The sequence below is a fragment of the Balaenoptera musculus genome, chromosome 9 (genome assembly GCF_009873245.2).
Source record: "Balaenoptera musculus isolate JJ_BM4_2016_0621 chromosome 9, mBalMus1.pri.v3, whole genome shotgun sequence".
In the NCBI taxonomy this organism is placed as follows: Eukaryota; Metazoa; Chordata; class Mammalia; order Artiodactyla; family Balaenopteridae; genus Balaenoptera; species Balaenoptera musculus.
In genome coordinates this window covers 36,424,883-36,444,371 of record NC_045793.1, presented here as the reverse complement: position 1 = coordinate 36,444,371, position 19,489 = coordinate 36,424,883, and the positions used below count along the sequence as shown (strand labels likewise).

The window sequence follows — 19,489 nt, the reverse complement described above, 5'->3', positions numbered from 1 at the left end:
AATGTCTTTTGTGGAGTAAAGAAGGAGGGTCATTGAATGTTTAGAAACATGAAATAGTTAAATAATAATAATCAGAGTTTTATTAACTAGCTGTTTGATCCTGCTTTCACCTCTGGACCTTTGCTTTATGATTTTTAAAATGAAGAGAGTGTACTAGAATATCTTGAAGTTTTCTTCAGCTCTAAAATTTCACAGTAACTCAGAGATATACAAACTCTAAGGCTAATTTAATTGTAGAAACATCAACAAGCAAAGGGCCCTTGCACCAGGCAATTCAACATATTTGAATCAATGTGGCAGGAAGTAAATATCAGGGATTGGGCAATTTAACTAACGCTTATTCTTACAGAGACAGAATATGTCTCAGAAAAAATCTGGGTTCTATTAATTTAAGCATATGAAATTTTCATTTGTGTGGGTCAAATTTGGTCAAATATAGACAATTTAGTATGATTCAGCTTCATACTATTATTTCTAGTGAAGTACATTTACATTTTGTTTTAAATTCTTTTCTGGAAAATAGAAATTTGGTAATCAAATCCCTAACATGGAAAGGGGTACAGTATTATAGATACTGAGATATTTGAAGAGACTTAAAAAAATAGATGTAATATAAATATGTGTCATTGGAGTGTTGTGGGAAAAAGAGTTTTCATTGCTTAATGGAGGCTTTTGAGTCAGCATTGGAATTCTTTATCCAGGAATTGTCCCCTTTCTGTGTTCATTTGGATAAAGGCTTCCTTGGTAAGATTCTAGCCCAGAGCAATTGATCTTTGTCTCCACAGCAAGGTCAACCAGAACTGGAACCTGATATTAACTGCCTTTCAATCAGTTTTTAAGGACACTCACAGTCAGCCTCTTAGCAGAGATATGCTGTGTTTACACGTTTCAAGATTAGATATACTACCAGAGAACTAGGTTACATTCAAGAGAGAATTAAGAGCCTATTATTCACTCCAGGACGAGGGTGGACCCTGCAGTTTAGGCTCCATTTTTCCTATCAACAGCCTATTAGAAGCAAGGAAGGCGGGAGGGGTGAAAATCTGCAGTCCCACAGCTGATTTGAAAAATCTGTATCTGGAGGTTGGCAGATGAAGGGTTTTTGGTTTTGTTTTTTTAATTTTTGTTTTGTTTTTTGTTTGTTTTTCTGAAGATGAGATGACTAGAGAACCCAGGTAGAAGCATTGGGCTTATGAAGACATATTCGTTCATTCAGGATCCAGGTAATTTTAGGGCATGTGTTATAAAAACACAAACAGAAAGAGTAGTCTGCGATTAAAAAAAAAAAAAAAAAAAAGTTGGGAAAGCTCATTAAGATTTAAGGTCCCAAATTTTGTAGTCCCGAAGCTTAACGACAGATGGTGGTGTAACTCCACCAATTTTGCAACCTCTACATTCAATTTAACGTCGTAACATAGATTATCCTTGATTTGACTTCTGTGAAACTGGAATGTTCTCTTTTTCCTAAAAATGTGTCTGGGAGGGGAGTAAGGATAGGAGAATGTCTAAAAGGAGTCTGTTTAGTTGCTCACCTTCAGAAAACTGTAGTGGATGTGAAAAATAGGAACCTGATATGTGCCCGTTCTTCTACGTGAAAAGAAAAATGTTTTACCTTGCATTTAAAGAAGACTTTTGTTAGTCTATTTGAAGTGATTAATACAACTTTGAAGATGATATCTCTAATAGGAAAAAAAATGATTTAGAAAACCATTCCCCTTTCCCTCTCTGCTAGCAATCTTTCTCCAGTCAGTTACATTTTTAAGTATTAGTCACAATTACACCAATGAAACGACTCTGAAGAAGAAAAATGTAATTGTTGTTTAACTGAAAGTTCTGGAGAAAACAGACCTAAGTGTGTGAATAATTATATTCTTACAACAAATAACTAAAAATCCAAGCGGTTCACTCGGAGAAGCATTAACCAACGTTTCTAATACATGTCATTTCGCGTCAGTTGCTTCCCTTCATCCAGGCTTTAGTTAGTCTCGTTTGGGGTGGTTTAGTTCGCTGAAGATGCGCTGGCTGGGACCATTTCAAACGAATTTATCTTTTGCTTGGACCGTAATAGAGCAATGGCTCGGAATTTGTTGATTTGCGGTTCCATCGTAAAATAAACTTGAAATCAAATAAATTTTAGTGAGAGAACTTCGAGGGCCACTTGGTGAAACTCCCCAATTACCCAGTAGCCCCGTTTAACTTTCCCGTGGAACCTCTTTAAATGACTTCTGCAGACCCACGTGCTGCAAAGGAGACTTGAACTGTGGGTTGACTGTGGCTACGACCCTGCGCAGCGACTACAGGGACAGAATTCGGCTTCCCTCCTCTCTCTGATATGCAGTGTTTCGTTTCAAGGCTGCCTTGATCCAGTGGGCTGACCAGTGACTTGTGCAAAAGAAAACTATTCGTTCGCTGTTTGCCCTTTCAGCATTTCCCTCGGCTGCGGAAACCCGGTTTTCCTATTATTATACTTCAACTTTTTTTGGAGTCTCTTAGCATAGAGCGGTAAACCCCGGCCGGCTCCGGCAGCAGCGAGGCGAACAAAGCCTGCAGTGTTCGGGGCCATGTCGGGGCGGGGGTGGTGGGCGAGGGAAAGGAATTGCAAATAAATATGTTTTATGACCACCCATCAACAAACTACGTGCCACCATGGCAGCCCTTGGTAGCAGGGCTGGGTCTGCAGTGTGGCCGGGGGCGCTGGCTGGGAGGGAGGCGACGGCAGAGGGGGAGCGAGCCGCAAGCCCCGGGCCTGAACTTTCACCTCTCGAACCCGGGCCCAGCCCATTGGCTGAGGGCGAGGGGTCCGCCAAAGGCAGCCGCTCCTGGCAGGATCTGCTTTCTCAACTCCCGGGGCGTCTTCCCTGGGGGAAGAGTGGGTGGCCCGGGAATGGCAGCAGGCGAAGAGGAGATAGATAACAGGGGCGAAGCTAGGCAGGGCGCCCAAGGGGGCTGCGGGCTCAGCCCCGCTTAGAAAGATCCCTGCCAGGGTACGCGGCCGGTAGAGAAAGATATGCTCCTCCAACTGAGATATCCGTTTGCACCTCTTGGCGCCTGGCTATTTGTACTCACAGAAAAGAAACGTCAGTGGCTGTGAATTTCACCAAAACGTGTCTTTGTGTACAGAAAAGTGAAAGGCTAACTAAATCCGCTCCTCTCCAAGTCTCGAGAGCATAACCCTCTTTCTTTTCTCCTCGTTGGGAACTTGAACTTCTCTTCCAAGTTGCCCAGACTCATTTATAATAAACCTTTCCCGCTCACTTCCTCCGTCGGACCCCTAGAGAGAAAGGGAAGTAAGTGGGGTCGGTGTATGCGGGGGAGGAAGAAGAAGGAAAAACAGTGAGGAGCTGTAGACCTTTTGACTGTTCTGTTGCCTTTACTCACAAACCCAGCGGAAAGATACATCCTCGGATCTCCAAGGATTTCGACGCCGTTTGTTCTTCTCTTTTCCAAAATGGTTTCAGGTTAATTCAGAAAATCCGCTTTTTATTTAGGGTTGCTTGTGAAGTATAAACGCAAATTACTTATCATAAAATGATCTCCACCTTTCAGAAGGGCGAGGTGGGGTCATTTACATCTGGTGTTTTGTATTATAATTTAAATGACTGCTCCCTCCTCTCCTCGCTCCCATCTTTAAAAAAATTTGGTTTATTTGTCCACTATTCAGCCAGCATTTCGAAAAAAGACAATTTAAAAAAGAGTGACGACACAATCCACAGGCAGAGCACTTACGGACTGCCTGGAGTTTTGAAAGCTCACAGAAAGCACCGCAATTCAAAGCCCAACTCTACCTCTTCCCTTGTCCTCCTGGCAGGGGCCGTCTTCCCAGGACCAGCCCCGTGGCTTATTGACTTAATTGGTTTCACTAGAAAACCCGACGGTGTGTTTATAGATGTGGGTGCCAGGGCTGCTTCCTCCGCGGGAGAACTGCGGGTTCTGGAGGGAAGAGTTGGTGCCAAGTGTGTGTGTGTGAGTTCGCTTCTGCCCTTTAGAGAAAGGGCGCGCTGCTCTTTGAGGAAAAGAAAGACTCAAAGGCATAAGTTGGTCCTGCTCGCCCGTCTCCCCAGTCACCCCCCTCCCCTCTTCTGCCACTGGAGATGTTAAAGTTGGCCGGGAAGAAGCCGGGGGCCGGGGTCTGTTCGCCACGGCCTCTCGTCTGCAGCTATTTGGAAGAAAGTTTCAGCACCTTTCGGAACGCCACGCTTCGCGACTGATTTGCTGGCAGAGCGGCGGGCTCCGCCGCGGCGCGAGGGGGACGCGGCCAGTGGAGGGTTGCGCGGCCCGCGGGCAAGGGAGGGGCTGGTGAGGGCCTGCGGGGAGGAACAGCCTGCCAGGAGCGGCGGTGGAATAGGGGCTACGGTACACCCCCTCCCCTCGGGTCACATGTGCCACCCGGGCCCGTCTCGTCCTCCCTCGGCCTTTCCCTTGTCATCCCCTCGGTCCCGCGTGGGACCTGGCCGAGTCACACCCCACGGACAGGAGCGGAGACCCGGTCTCTGGAAGCTAGGCCCGCGCACTCCCCACGCCGGCGCCTCGGCTTTGAAGTGCGCACGGCAGTTCTGGCAGTTTCTTCTTTCCTTTCATTCCGGTTACTTGGCTCCCCTCAGTCACTGATAGGGCCCGTCTCGAAAGCCGCAGACCCTAGGAGTCCTAGCTCGGCGGCCCCTTCCTTCCAAGCTCCGCCCCGGCCGGCCCGCAGCCCGGCCCCAAGCCGGTGAGCAGGGCTGTGCGACCACGAGGAAGCCCGAGAACTCCCGGGCCCAAGTGAGACAGGAGCCACGACAACAATGAAAAATGAGAAAGACACTCGACCTCTCTCCACCCCAGGCCGCGGAGGCACACACCGTGAAAAGAAAGGCCAATCAGAGTTTTAACGCACGCTTGGGTCTCCCTTTCTGACTATCGAGTACTTTCACTCCTTGCCACCGAGGGCTTCGGATCCCTTCGAGGCTTCCTGCACTTCGCTTGGAATCCCCTGTTTCATTTGCCAGCAGCTCCGTCTGCTGAGAGGACGTACTTTGGGGACTGCCAAGGAGCAGCAGACACAACTCGGCTTTGCCAATACAGCATACGGTTTTGTTCTCTCCTCCCTCCCCAACCCCCTTCCTCGACTCGCCGTCTGGGCCGAGCGGGAGGAGGCGGAGCAGGAGGTGGGGAGAAGGGTGGGGGTGGGGGAGGAACCGGCGCAGAACAAACAAGTTCTCCGGCGAGTTGTTTACAGAGCAGGTGGACCTGACGTCAGCCAGGAGGCTCCCCTGCAAATCCGAACAACATTCTATTCCGCGCTTCCCCCTCCCTTAAAGAAGTTGGGGGAGCCGGGGGAGGAAATAGGTGGATGGGGGTGACAGGCATCCTAACCAGCTGGTTCCAAACCACTTTGGGGATCAACAACAACAGTCAACGATAACAACGCAAAGTAAAACAAAAACAAACAAGTGGCCCAACAGTACTTCAGAATCCTCGGAGGCGTCCCTTCCCTCCGCCCGCCCCTCCGAGAAGAGGCGGCTCGGCGCGCAGCGTGTGTACAGTTTGCATTGCCAACAACACGCGCGCGCGGCCGGGTGCGCGCGCCCGCCAGCGCACACTCACACACATAGACACACACATAGACACACACACACACACACACACACACACACACACACACACACACACACACACACAGATCCGGGTGGGGGGAGCGGCAGCGCGAGACAGCGCGAGCCTCCGAGAAAGCGCGAGACACGCCGGCGCGTGCAGCTCTGCGGCGGCCGCAGCGCCCCGGCTCGAGCCCCGCGCAGCCCGCCCTTGAGCGCCGGTCCGGGTTATTTATGCGGCGGCCGCGTCCGCCAGCTGCGGCTTCCTCCAGCCCCCACCCCGGGCGCGCCCCCACTCGCAGCAGCAGCTGACAGGAATCGCGCGTGGGTGTGTTGTTTGGGAGCTTCGGCCTCGGCGCCGCGGGTGCCACCTCCCGGGACGCTGCCCAGGCGTCCTCGGTCGCGGTAAGTTTCTTCGCCCTCACTGTGGCGCGCTTCACCTCCGCCCCCCAGCCCGTCCCAGCCACCTCCACCCGAGGCCGGGCTGCGTGCGCCTTTACTCTGCTCCGCGCTCCTCCTAGGGAGGCGGCGGCGGCGGCAAAGTTTCGCCCCAGTCGCTGCGCTCGGTGCGGCGCGGCGCGGCGGGGCGGGTGTGACATGTGTCAAATTTCGGCTCGGCATCCGGGTCGCGTTCCGGACCCAACATCACCGCTCGTTCTTTTTCATTTTGCTTTGTGATGTGGGGAAGGGGGAGTCGAGAGAGGGGAGGTAGCTGTTGCCTCACGGACGGTTTTTAGTTTTGTATGTGCCCAGTGTTGCCTCGTCTGGCGAGACCGCGGCTGGAGGAATATGTGTGCGGAGACGCCAGTTGTGTTCGTTTACTCTTTTATTTCTCTTGTTTGTTGTCTCTTCCTCTTCCTTCCTACCCCTCCTCCCCCCCACCCCCACCCCCCACCCCCGAGAGGAGAAACGAGAGTGAGAACATCTGGCGGTTGGACCAACTTTACTGATCCAACTACTGCTGACCTTTATTTACTCAGTGGGGCAAGTGCACGCTTCTGGTCTCAAAGTTAGACACTTCAGCGTACATTTCACAAGTACTTCTCTGGAATGGGAGGCGGAGAGGGGACAGTCCTGCTTCTCCAGCGAAGAAACTCCTGGCCCCTAGTGACGCTTCAGGATGATCGTGCATCTCGACTGCTGCCCCCGATCGCGCTCTTTCCCCTGTCCACGGTTAGCAGGAGCCGCTTCACCCGGGGTCTGTCCTGCTCTTATTTTTATTCAGCTTTGGAAAGGTCTCCCCACTCTGAGGGTGGGTTTGGGGGTGAAATCGCGCCTCCCGGTTCTTCAGGGAGGGCACGAGGGAGGGGCGCAGACACCTTTCGGAGAAAGAGAGGTGTTCTCGGTTGGCTTTTACCTGTAAATCCGCGGAGGCCCCGGGCGAGCGGAGGGCGGTCGCGCCGGGTTGACTTTGACCCCGGGGGAGCGCGGGTCCCGACGTCCCTCAGCGCTCGCGGCGGCGCACGTGCGGCGGCGGCGGCGCGGGCCGGACCCACTAGGTGGCCGCGTCCGCCGCCCGCACGTCTGCCGCGCGCCTTTCCCCGCCCCTCGGGCCGCAAAGCGCCCGGACGCCCGGGCACCCCGACCTAGGGACTAGCGTCTGCGTGGACCCTCGCTTGCCCCGAGCGTTCGGGCCGGGCTAGAGCAGGGACGGAAAGTTGCCCTCCTATCCTCAGACCCTGAGATCCCTTAGGTAAGTCTCTCAGGGCACCTGGCGCGCGGGTGAAACTCATTAGGAGCAACGGGAGGGAAAGGCACGTGCGAGTGTGGGGCATTTGAGAGCGGAACCAGTGCGCGCTTTGCACGCGGACTCGGCAAGAGAGGCCCAACTGGACACCGCTTGGGGGGCTCCTCAGACTCCGGAATCCCCAAGGAGCTAGACCCATCTGTGTATTTGTTTATTCAGCTTTTTAACCAACAGTTTTAAACCACTTAATGGACAGCTGCTAGTCTGTAGTGCTCCTATCCGCCCCCCCCCCCCACGCCCTGCCCCGCCCCGCCCATTTTCTCTCACCACATGTTGAAATCCAGTCAGTTCCTTGATTTTGAGGATTGTTCCTCGAGTCCTGTCTGCTCCCAGGTGGTCAGGCTTTCGCGACGTGTGAAAGACCTGTGGGAGCGTGTTAGGTGTGTACATTTGTAGTCGTCATGGATTCAGAAGTGCTGAAAGAGCTACCTCCCCAACTTGTCCAGAGCCTGCTTAGAAGAATAATTAAGTAGTAGCAGGTAAGCCAAGGGGAGAAAGTGACGCCCTGGTGTCAAGTAGCTGAAGTGGACGATTTCCAACTGGAAGTATTTCGGGAGATTAACTTTTAGAAAACAGAAGTTTGCCTGGAAGGCACATCTTTGCACACTCTCCTAACTCAAATAGTTTGGTTAGGCTTCAGTGGAGACAGGAGGGGTGTGTTTAATAGCATGTCTGTGCTAGAGGTCAAGACTCAAACAAAGATGAGCTTTCAGATATTTTCGTCTTCAATTTCGCATTGTGGTGTACCTCAGGAAATGTTTTATGTTGTCAAAAGGCCTGTTTATCTTTTCTGTCATTGTGAGTTATGGATAAGTATATTCTCAGTGTCCTGGAATTTTAAAATGTAGTGTTTATTTAATACTGCTAAACAATAATTTACAATTTTGATTTATTTGTATATGTATTAATAAAGTGGGTATAAAGTCAGATACACTATGGTCATTAGGGTCATAAAATTTCATTTCAGCTTTAGAGCTTTTAAAAGTTGTATCTTTCCTTCCTTCCGTCCATCCTTCCATTTTTATTACTAAACTAGACCCACTTTCAGTAGTTGTTCAGTTCAGTACTTCTCTAAGAAACCCACCATTTCATTGTTATCTAAAACTTAAGTGAAAGAAAGGTTTAACTGTGGTAAAGTTACTGACTTTTAAAGAGGACACTAGAAACCTGGTGATACATCCCTGTTGGTAAAGTGACAGAAGACACTCAATTTTAAAAGATCGTCTTAAATTTCACTTTTAAGTACAAGAATGCAAAAAAAATTAAGGGAATAATTTTTAACATTCAATTTAAATGTGAGTACAAGTTTTTTCTTTTTTATACATAGTTTATTAAATGTTACTATTACACTACGATGAATATTAAAATAGAGCAATCAAAGGGAAATGTATACAAATAGCAGTTATGAGCTATTTTAAACTATCTTTCAAAATTCCTCAACTTATACTTTAGGATTCAGATGATAGAAATTCTAGAACTGAATATTGTTTTCGAGTGAAAAGAGACCTATAATTACATTATGATGTGAATAGATTTATGAATAGTTATATCTGAGTAAACTGTCATTGGAGTTTTATTTCTTTGCATTGATGGTAGTACAGTGGTTTTGCTTTAAAAATAAATTAAAATAAATCTTTGTGATATTCTAGAATCCTAAAATAGGGGAAATTGTATGTGACACACCAAAAAATAGGAAAAAAGGTGAACATTAAAATTACAGAAAACCTGTAATGAGAAGTTATATTCCTTTTGTACAAGCAAAAACTCAGAAACACAAAACAACTCTCTTTGCATAACTATTAGAATTGTACTTTATGAAAAGTATATTTAAATATGTGAAAATACCTTCATGGCTTGATTGAGACTCTTAGAGCATATAATAATATATTGAACATAGCCAAATTTACCAGACATTTTTATTTCAAGAGAAAATGTGAGGGATACAGTACTTAATTACATAAAAGAGATATTGTTTGCGTTATATTTAAAGATTTATAGCTGCTCTGCCTCATCACCCTTGTTTCTGTGTGGACAGTCTCATGTTGTGTCAACTGTTATAATACTGATAGAAAACTGAATGTTGGAAGTGGTTATGTATTTTCTGTCTCTCTCAATTAAATCAAAAAGAAACCAAGGGGGAAATGGCAGGGTAGGATGAATTGGGAGATTGGGATTGACATATATAAACTGTTGATACTATGTATAAAATAGATAACTAATGAGAACCTACTGTATAGCACAGGGAACTCTACTCATCACTCTGTGGTGACTTAAATGGGAAGGAAATCCAAAAAAGAGGGGATATATGTATACGTATAGCTGATTCACTTTGCTGTATAGCAGAAACTAACAGAATATTGTAAAGCAACTATACTCCAATAAAAATTAAAAAAAAAAAAAGAGACCATTGACTTGTAAGAGAATATCACTAAGAAGTTCTCTTGGCATGAGTGTTGTTGCTAAATAAAATTGCAAATCACAGTTGAATTCCGAAATAATATCAGTTGCATTACAGTCACTGAATACTAATTCATGGCACAGTTTTTTTTTTTGTTTGTTTTTTTCTTTAACTTTGTGATAGATGGTAGTGATCTTAGTGATAAATGAGTGGATCTAAAATGTTCTAACCAGTGCCCAGATTCATACTGCCCTTTGATAAAAGAAAGTTTATTTCTTAAATTAGGCCCCCTAATTAGTGTATTTTAAGATTTGCATAGATTTTGAAAGTAACCTTATTTATGTAGTGCTTAATTCATAGAGTTCTAACAAACTTGGTCAAATCCAACCCAGAAAGATTGTTGTTTATCTTCTTAAGCCTTCTGAAAGGTGCTTGAAACTTTCCTTAAACATATTATGGTGCTTATGATGCACAAATAACCTAATGCCTAATTTGAGTTTTATATGCCATAGTTTACATCTCTTCTTTTTTTTAGATGACATGCATATTTTCTTAGGTCCAACTACTTATCTCTTAATATACTTGGACTTCAGTCATATCACTTACAGAGTGTTATCAGGTGAAAATAATTTAAGTTCTTTAGGTTTGTTTTTTCATGAGGCTTAGGTCATTTTCAGTGCTTTCTTATGGAGTTGTTCCAAACTTTAGCTTCTTCATTTGTCCCATAACTATTTTGTTTTTTAACACCTTATCTAAGAATAGGAGGGTTGATTAAAAATAACATTACTTTGTTTTTAAGCCCAGCATTGGTTATATGAAAATTCACTACTATTGAATTCCATAAATACTAATAAGTAGAATAGCCTTTCCTTGTAGGTGTTCCTACCTATTAAAATAAATGGTACTTACTTCCACTTGCTTATTTCCTTCTGCCCTGTCATTACCTTTGATGTATTTTTGTATATACTCTTTTGCTCTGCACAGTGTTTTCATCTATCCCCTGCCTGCAATTTTTCAAACAAAACGAACAAAAAAAGAGAGTAACTTTGGTGACATATAAAGAGATATTATAGCTAAGAGGTTAACATTAGAATATTGAGATGCTGAAGAGAGGTCCTTAGAGAATATTTAGATTTGTTATGTTCCAACACTATTAATGTTAAAATGAAAAAGTAAACCTATATGTATGTGGTGACTTATTTTCAGTAATGGTATTCATTTAAACTATTTTTTCTCTAAATAGATGCTTCAGTGATTTGCTGTTTTCTCAAATGTGATATTATTAAGTATTGACCTAATTATTTTTAGGAGCATAATCTCAATTTTATAATTGGAGTGACTAGGAATTTGTGTTTATCTATACAGAATTTTGCCCAGCAGCCAAATTAACAGAATATACCTGTGCTCTGAAATGAGGTATACTTGTATCACCCCTATTTCATTTTAAAGCAACATTATATTTTAACAATTTATAGCTTATAGTTCACACTGAATCCTAATACTTTTTCATTTTGTGATTGTGAACTTGGTTTACTTTCTCTAAATTGACTTGTATTCGTTCATTTGTTTAGCTTCCTTACCACGAACAATTTGAATTCTAAAATTCCCTCAATTAATATGATTTGTGTAAAATTTTATTAAAAATCCATTTACTCCATAAATTATCTGTGGAGCGAAGGTTCAACCTTTTGAATTCCTTGATATTTGAGATATGTGCTCTTTAACTTTAATATACTCTGTTGATTGAATTCAACTTCCCAGTCAGTTGTACACTTCTTTCTGTCTACAATCCACCAAGGGTCTCGAGAACATACCTTACCATTATATTGATAAATATGTCATATGGAGCTGACATCTTCATTCTTTTCTGCTGTGGCAAATTTTTTCATTAGCAGGAGCCAATAAAATTTAAATGTTGAAAAAGCACATTGCTGTGAAGCAGATGAATCCCCAGGGGTTTAAAAGCTCTCAGCATTTTTAGTTTATTAATGTTCCTCAATTTCCTTTGATTTCTATCTTGGAAACCTTAAAATATACTTTGTGGAAGATAATGTTGATTTGAAATTTATTTAAGTTTTTAGTGTTTCTTTTTAAAGCTCTTTCTAACATAAGTCTAAAAGATTTGTACCATGAGAATATCATAAAATTTTGAAAGACAGGTTAAGGAAATTAGCTTTAAATTCCTCAAAGAAAGGATGCTACTACAAAGAACCTAAAGTTTTCCTGGTATTAATTTATTTCTTTTCTTCTCAACTTTTATGATGGCATTTTCTGTGAAATATTTTTTTTGCATTATTTTTGTTTTGTATCATTTTGGTACACATACAGAACCACAACCATCATTTTGCAACTTTTTCTCCATTTAAGAAAAAAAAAAGTTTCTTAAAGTGTATTTTAGGGGGTAAGAAAAAAATCTGTGGTAGGCATATTTCAGAGAAAGCGTTTATAAAATTTCTTGCTGGCAGATAGTGTGGAGAAACTTATAGTACATTAATCCAAATATCTTAACATCTTAGCATATGTAGACTGTCATAAAATCATCTCATTTAAAAAAAAAAGATCCCCAACATCCTTAAAAGCTATTCCTCACCATTACTTCACCCAAATTTATGTTCCAGGATTTGGTTGAGCTATATCTGTGTGCCTGCAACTAACTCTTCACTTCCTTTTTGTCTTCATTTTTTCCCCTTTCTCAGTCTGTCTTTAGTTGAGCTAAATGGTCCCCCCAAATCTTGTTTTATATATCTAGTTAGTACACCCCCAACCAGTCTGATCAGATAGACCATCAACAACTCCTTGAATTGTTGCAGTAGCTGCTTATTTATCCCCCTTCTTCTCCCTCCAGGCACCACAGTTTATTCTCCATGTAGCAGAGTGATCTTTTGAAGATATATCTGTTTGATTATGTCACTCTTTTGTATAAACCTTCCAACAGCTTCTGTGTCTCTCAGAATAAAAGACAAAGACCTTACATAAGTCCATATTATTTGACACCTGCTTCCTGACAGTATTTTCTATCATTTTCCTCTTATTCAGTAAACTCTAGACACTGACTTCCTTGACATTCCTCAAAATGGGATCAGCTGATTCCAAACTCAGAGTTTTCCTCTCTATTCTCTCTGTCTGGAATGCTCTACCCTCAGGTATCTTCACTAACTTCAGGTCTCTGCTCAAACGTATCCTTATAAGAGAAGCCTTCTCTGACTGCCCTATTATCCTAAATCCTTATTGATCATGCTCTGTCACCTTTACCATACGTTATTTTCCCCCATAGCACTATCAGCTGACTTTAGAAAGATTGTTTCTTTATTTATCATCTGTTCCCTCAATGAGATTGTATATTCCATGGATCCAAAGATTTTCTTTTGGGCACTGTTCTAACGCAGTGCTTAGAACATGCCTTGTACTTGGTAGGAGCTCTAAAACTAAATATTGAATTGAGGAATGCATGACTTTGTGGAGGTCCAGGAAGTTACTTCTCTCTGTATCATTGCTCCATTTTGTGTGTGTATCATTGAAATTCCTTTTCACCTTACTTTTTCATCTTACATAATTGTACACCATATTACTATTATATTGGCCAAGACATGGCTCTCATCTCAGGTGGGTGTGCTTCAATTTCATTTTTCTGTGTCTCTTTTTTACTCTTGATCCGAGAAACAATATGACATTTAACTTGAAAGTTGTGAGTGGATGTTCGTGCTTTTGGACGACAAATGCTCAGTAGTTGAGTGCTTCAATGTAATAATGCTTAGCACCGTTTAACTGACATTTAATCATATAACTCATCATTATATCTTAATATGACTAGCATAAGTCATGTATATAGATGTTTCTAATGGCTACACTATGAGTACAACATGGGCATTCCAAGTAATTCTGGGGATCTTCTGTGAGGAAAGAGGGAGGAAAATGGGTTAAGTCAAGGTCTTTTGTGAAACCTTTAGATTTAGGTGGCTTCACTTTTTTTGCATTGGCACACACATCATAGTTTACAACGTGTCTTTTCTTTCATCCTTTCAGTATCTATCTTTAAACAGAGCAGGTTGTGGATTTATGATTTGCTGGAAAGCCCATCTTTCCAAATTTAAAATCCCACTCTTTAGTTTGCTCACATTGCTTTGGGACATCTTCAGCTAAGGCCTGAATAAGTGATACAACTCTCCATATAACACCACCCACATACACAGATTATGTTCTCATAAACCTAATGTCCTATAGAGCTCTCTCTCACATACTATGTCCATATTTAAAATTTGCATTAGCTTGCTCAGCAGTCTTGTTCTAAATACCTTGAGAAAGAGAAAGGAGTCTATAATCTTTTCTATTGGTAATGAAGAAGGAGGTCTCTCTTTGCCTACTTCATCTCATTTTTCTCTTTCTCGTCCCTCCTCCTGACTGAATTATGAGATCTTTCAGAATACTTCTGATCTCTTATTATATCACGAGTGAATATGTGGTCCTTGGAAAGCTGAAGCAAGGCAAATTGGGGCTTTAGTACATAATTACCCCACTTTTCCCTTTTTAAAAAATTACTAACCTATGCTTTCTGCCTTTTTTATCCTGGTCCTTAGGTACCCAGTGCCCTCTATGTTGCCATCTGGCTATTCCAAGTCCCAGTGTATTTTCCTTTCCTTGTTCCAAGTAGGAAATTTTGTATTAAAGGCCTTGTCTGATAATAATAATGCATATTAGAATGTGAATGAAAATGACTCCTTCTGGAAAGCGTAATTATTATCTCAGATAGTAAAACAGCCCGCTTGGTTTACTGTTCAGAGTTCCACATTAAGTGCCAGGAGACCTGCATTCTGGTCCTTGGTCTGACTTTAATTATTGTGCAATATTGGGTGAGTCATTTCCTCCAAAATTAAAAAGAGACTGGAGTAGTTTTTAGGTTACTTTCAACTGAAACCTTTTATGAAATACATGGAATCAAATTTGAAGCTGTGAACAGGTTCTCTCTTACTACCATGTAAACACACATGTAAGAGTGACTGGGAGAAAAAGATAATTCCTAAAATCAAAACAATTAAAACCAACAAAAAATTACCGTAGATAACTTTGCTTATGAAGCTCAGGAGGCTCAGTTAAAATGTGAGAGTATTTTTCTTCAGTTGTCTTAGCCCGCTTGGGATTTTTACATCCCTCCCCTCCTTCTCAGTCAGGAAAGGAGCCTCCCCTTATTTAACCAGGATGATGAAACAAGGAGAGGAGAAGTGAGTGCACGCGGAGTTGGGCATGTTAGGGTTGAGAAAAATAAATAACCGCCTGGCATCCTCTTCCCTGAAGCGCATACCATTAACATCCCATAAATATTAATTTCTTCACAATTTTGCCTTGGTCCTGTGCTCATTTCTATATTTAGCTGTTGGTGGCACCAATCCAGAAATAAAATGTGGAGTTGAATGAGCTGTTTGATAAACTTTGTCTTTCTAAAATTAGAGCTCTCCTTTTTAATGGACCTTACGCACACACCTGAAACGTTGGGTCACCTCATGGTCCAGTCTGTGCATTGTGCTACGTTAAAAGGAAGCATAACTCCCAGCTGTAGGGGTGCTGCGTGTCTTGGCTGTAGTTTGGCTTAAAGGGAGTGACCCGAGGTTTTATACAGTGCACCGCATAGGAAGCTTGGTCCCACGTTTCTTGAGACATCTTTTTTTCTTCTCCTGGGAAATGCTGAAAAGTCTTTAGAGCCTCGTCTAGGTTATTCCTTCACTGTTTTGCTGTCCCGTCCCCCAGTCATGCAATGTGTGCAGTTACACCAAGTGTACATACCCCGTGAAGTGTGCCGTCCCATGCATGGTGTTGTCTCTTTTCTCATTCTGACCATCAGCCTACTATGTAGACAGATCAGGAGTGTAGCTACAGATTACTTCTCAGAAGGCAGGGGATTATAAATTGTGGTCATTTTTAGCGGTGATGTAAGCTTGCAAATGTTCACTTTTCAATACATTTTACCTTGTTGTATGTTACAGAGAATGTATACTCCTGTAACTAAAAATAAAATTCATTTGACAGTCTCACTTTGTGTTGTCCCAAATATAATAATTTTAAATCTGTATTTTCTTGATCTATTTATAATATTTCTCTACTTCCAGAAAAGTATGCTTTTAAGTTGCCCTCTTATCACTTCCAATTCTTTGCTCTTTTGTAATTTTCAGTAATTTCAAACTATCTCTAGTCCCACATGTCTATTGCTCAAACTATTCCACAAATAGAAGAAAGGCAATGCAGTTTGTCACTTCTAATAGGTATTTGATTTTACATATCTGTTCTCCTTGATATCCCTCTAATTGTGTCCTGGAAATATCTCATTCCCACTTGGCTGAAACGATGCCAGATTCTAAAATATGACCAAGTACATGCTTACTCATATAACTATATTAAAGGAACATCGTTATTATAAGTTTAGTTTTTATTTTGAGAGACAACTTGTTTTTCTGACTGTATAAGATCAAATTTTAAGGGCAAATGGACAGTAATAGAGAATATATGGTAACAAGATATGAATACATACATAATAAAATATTTAATGTTTATTTTCTTATTGCTAGAATTACATTTTTATGAGAGGACATTTAAAAATAGAATGTGAATGATTAATTTTATTTTTACATGTTACCTATTTATAAGACAGTGAAAATATATTTATTTTAAAAAAGCTATTTGGCTATACATTTGATGTTTCATTCTTAAATAAGATATTGGTCACTGTATTGTAGAAATGATCCTGATAATTTTCTATCAGAATTGTTACTTTCACTGTGAGTTATTAATGATACAAACCATATTTTAGTTGCTCATCTTTACCAAGTTGTTTTAATACCTTTAATTTTTTCCATTTTTCAGTTGAACTGTGGTTGATGTGCAATATTGTGTTTCAGGTGTATAGCAGAGTGATTCAGTTATATGTTCAGATTCTTTTCCATTATAGGTTATTACAAAATACTGAATATAGTTCCCTATGCTATACAGTAAATCCTTGTTGTTTATTTTATGTATAGTGGTATGTATCTGTTAATCCCGCACTCCTAATTTATCCCTCCCTCCCCCTTTCCCCTTTGGTAACCATAGTTTGGTTTCTATGTCTGTGAGTCTGTTTCTGTTTTGAAAATAAGTTCATTTGTATTATATTTTAGATTCCACATATAAGTGATATCATATGATACTTGTCTTTCTCTGCCTTACTTCACTTAGTATGATAATTTCTAGGTCCATCCATGTTGCTGCAAATGGCAATATTTCATTCTTTTTATGGCTGAGTAATATTCCATTGTGTGTATGTGTGTGTGTGTGTGTGTATAAAAACACCACATCTTCACTCATCTGTTGATGGACGCTTAGGTTGCTTCCATGTCTTGGCTGTTGTAAATAGCACTGCTATGAACATTGGGGTGCATGTATCTTTTTGAATTAGGGTTTTCGTCTTTTCTGGATACATGTCCAGGAATGGGATTGCTGGATCATATGGTAGTTCTATTTTTAGTTTTTTAAGGAAACTCCCTACAGTTTTCCAAAGTGACTGCACCAATTTACATTCCCACCGATAGTGAAGGAGGGTTCCCTTTTCTCCATATCTTATTTATTGTTTGTAGGCTTTTATTTTTTTTAATATGGTCGCCCCATGCATGGCTTGCAGGATCTCAGTTCCCTGACCAGGGATTGAACCTGGGCCACACAGCAGTGAAAGCCCGGAATCCTAACCATTAGGCAAACAGGGAACTCCCTATTATTTGTAGACTTTTTGATGATGGCCATTCTGACCAGTGTGAGGTGATATCTCATTGTAGTTTTGATTTGCATTTCTCTAATAATTAGTGACCTTGAGCATCTTTTCGTGTGCCTGTTGGCCATCTGTATGTCTTCTTTGAGAAATGTCTATTTAGGTTTTCTGCCTATTGTTTCATTGGGTTGTTTGGGTTTTTTTTCATATTGAGTTGTATGAGCTGTTTGTATATTTTGGAAATAAAGCCCTTGTCGGTCACATCATTTGCAAATATTTTCTCCCAGTCCGTAGGTTGTCTTTTCATTTTGTTGATGGTTTCCTGTGCTGTGCAAAAGCTTGTAAGTTTGATTAGGTACCATTTGTTTATTTTTGCTTTTATTTCTTTTGCCTTGGGAGACTGATCTAAGAAAATATTGCTATGATTTTATTGTGATTTACTAATAACACAAACCATGTTTTAATTGCTCATCTTTACGGAGTTGTTTTCAGCTCTTTAATTTTTTTCCGTTTTTAAAGATAATTTACATACAGTAAAATTTGCTTCTTTTTAATGTACAGTTCTGTATATTTTGGCAAACATATATAGTTGTGTAATCACTACCACAATTAAGATTTGGAACAGTTCCATCTTGCTCCAAAATTTTTTCATATGGCTTTTTGTCAACCCCTCCTCTCATCCTGTAGTATCTAGTAACCACTGATCTATTTTCTATCCCTAGAGTTTTGTTTTTGTCAAGTCTGTTTTTGGGGGGAGGGGAACAGTTTTTTTAATTGAATGAATTTGATATGTAACACTGTTTACATTTAAGTTGTCCAACATGTTATATGTTGTAGGTGATTGGTATTGTAGCCATATCTATCACATCACAAAATTTTAGTGCAATATTTTTGTCTATATTCATTATACTGTGTATTAGATCTCTGTGGCTTATTTACTACTGCTTCCAAGTTTGTACCCTTAAACAACATCAATCTCACCCCCCATCCCCATCTCTTGGTAACCACCATTTCGCTCTCTGTGTTTTACACGTTGACTTTATTAGCTTCCATTTCTATGTGGTGTCATACAGTACATGTCTTCCTCTCTCTGACTTGTCTCAGCATAACGTGCTCAGGGTCCATCCATGTTGTTGCAAATGGCAGGATATACTCCTTTCTCAAGGTTGAATAATATTACACTGTGTATGTGTGTGTATATATATGTATTTTATATATGTATGTATGTGTTACATTCAACTCTGTGTTATGTTTATACATCGTGCGGTATGTAGCCTTCTGAGGCAGGCTTCTTTCACCTGGCTTAATGCATGAGATTCACCAATATTGTCGTGTATCTCATTTTTGCCTTTGCAAGAATGTAGTTGCTTGCTCCTGTCATAATTTCTGAGGAGTTTAGAATTCTCCTCTCCTGTTTTTATTCAAATATATGTTAACTTAATATAGCCTTAAATTTTATTTTGGCTTATAAATTGACTTGGCTTATGAACTAGAGACTTTACTAGTTAATAATTTCTGAGAGTTAATTTTGGGGTCTTCTCCATAGCTGTCTACCCTCATTTCTGTTTCCACCCCTAATCTTTCTCTTGCTCTCATACTTCATTCCTTCGTTTCCACAGGTGTTTGCTCTTCTTGTCTTTTCACTCCTTGTCATCTGTTTGACTGGTTGAAAGGTGTGAGACCCATTCAGGTAGCTAGTTTTTAAAGAAGAAAGAAGCTCATTATCAATTGCTTAATAATACTCATTTATTCATTCACTTACTCATTTATTCATCAATTACTGATCATCCACCAATCTGTGGATGTGGAAAAAGAACTAAGAAGGATCCAAGAATCCTAGAATTGAAAGAAACCTTTGAGATCATGAAACTAATTTTTTATTCTCCCTTCCAAAGCAGACGGGAGATGGGGCCAAGGTCTGTTACCCAGGTGCTACTGTGAGATGGCCTATGGGCTGCAGTGTATGGAAAAAGGAAATAATCAGAGAGGTAAATCAAAAAGTCAGGTGGGCTGCTAAGAACAAATCATCGGTTTGAAGAGACCAGCTAGGC

The 19,489-nt window shown here is 41.5% G+C and overlaps 1 protein-coding gene across 1 annotated transcript in view; it reads left to right on the top strand.

Moving 5' to 3' along the window:
• The first annotated feature begins 5,622 nt into the window (after positions 1–5,622).
• FOXP2 (forkhead box P2) overlaps positions 5,623–19,489 on the top strand; it is a 531,741-nt gene continuing 517,874 nt past the window's right edge. The window contains exon 1 of the mRNA XM_036862984.1: positions 5,623–5,975. The gene's annotated coding sequence lies outside the window, so the exon portion shown is untranslated. The remainder of the gene's footprint in view (positions 5,976–19,489) is intronic.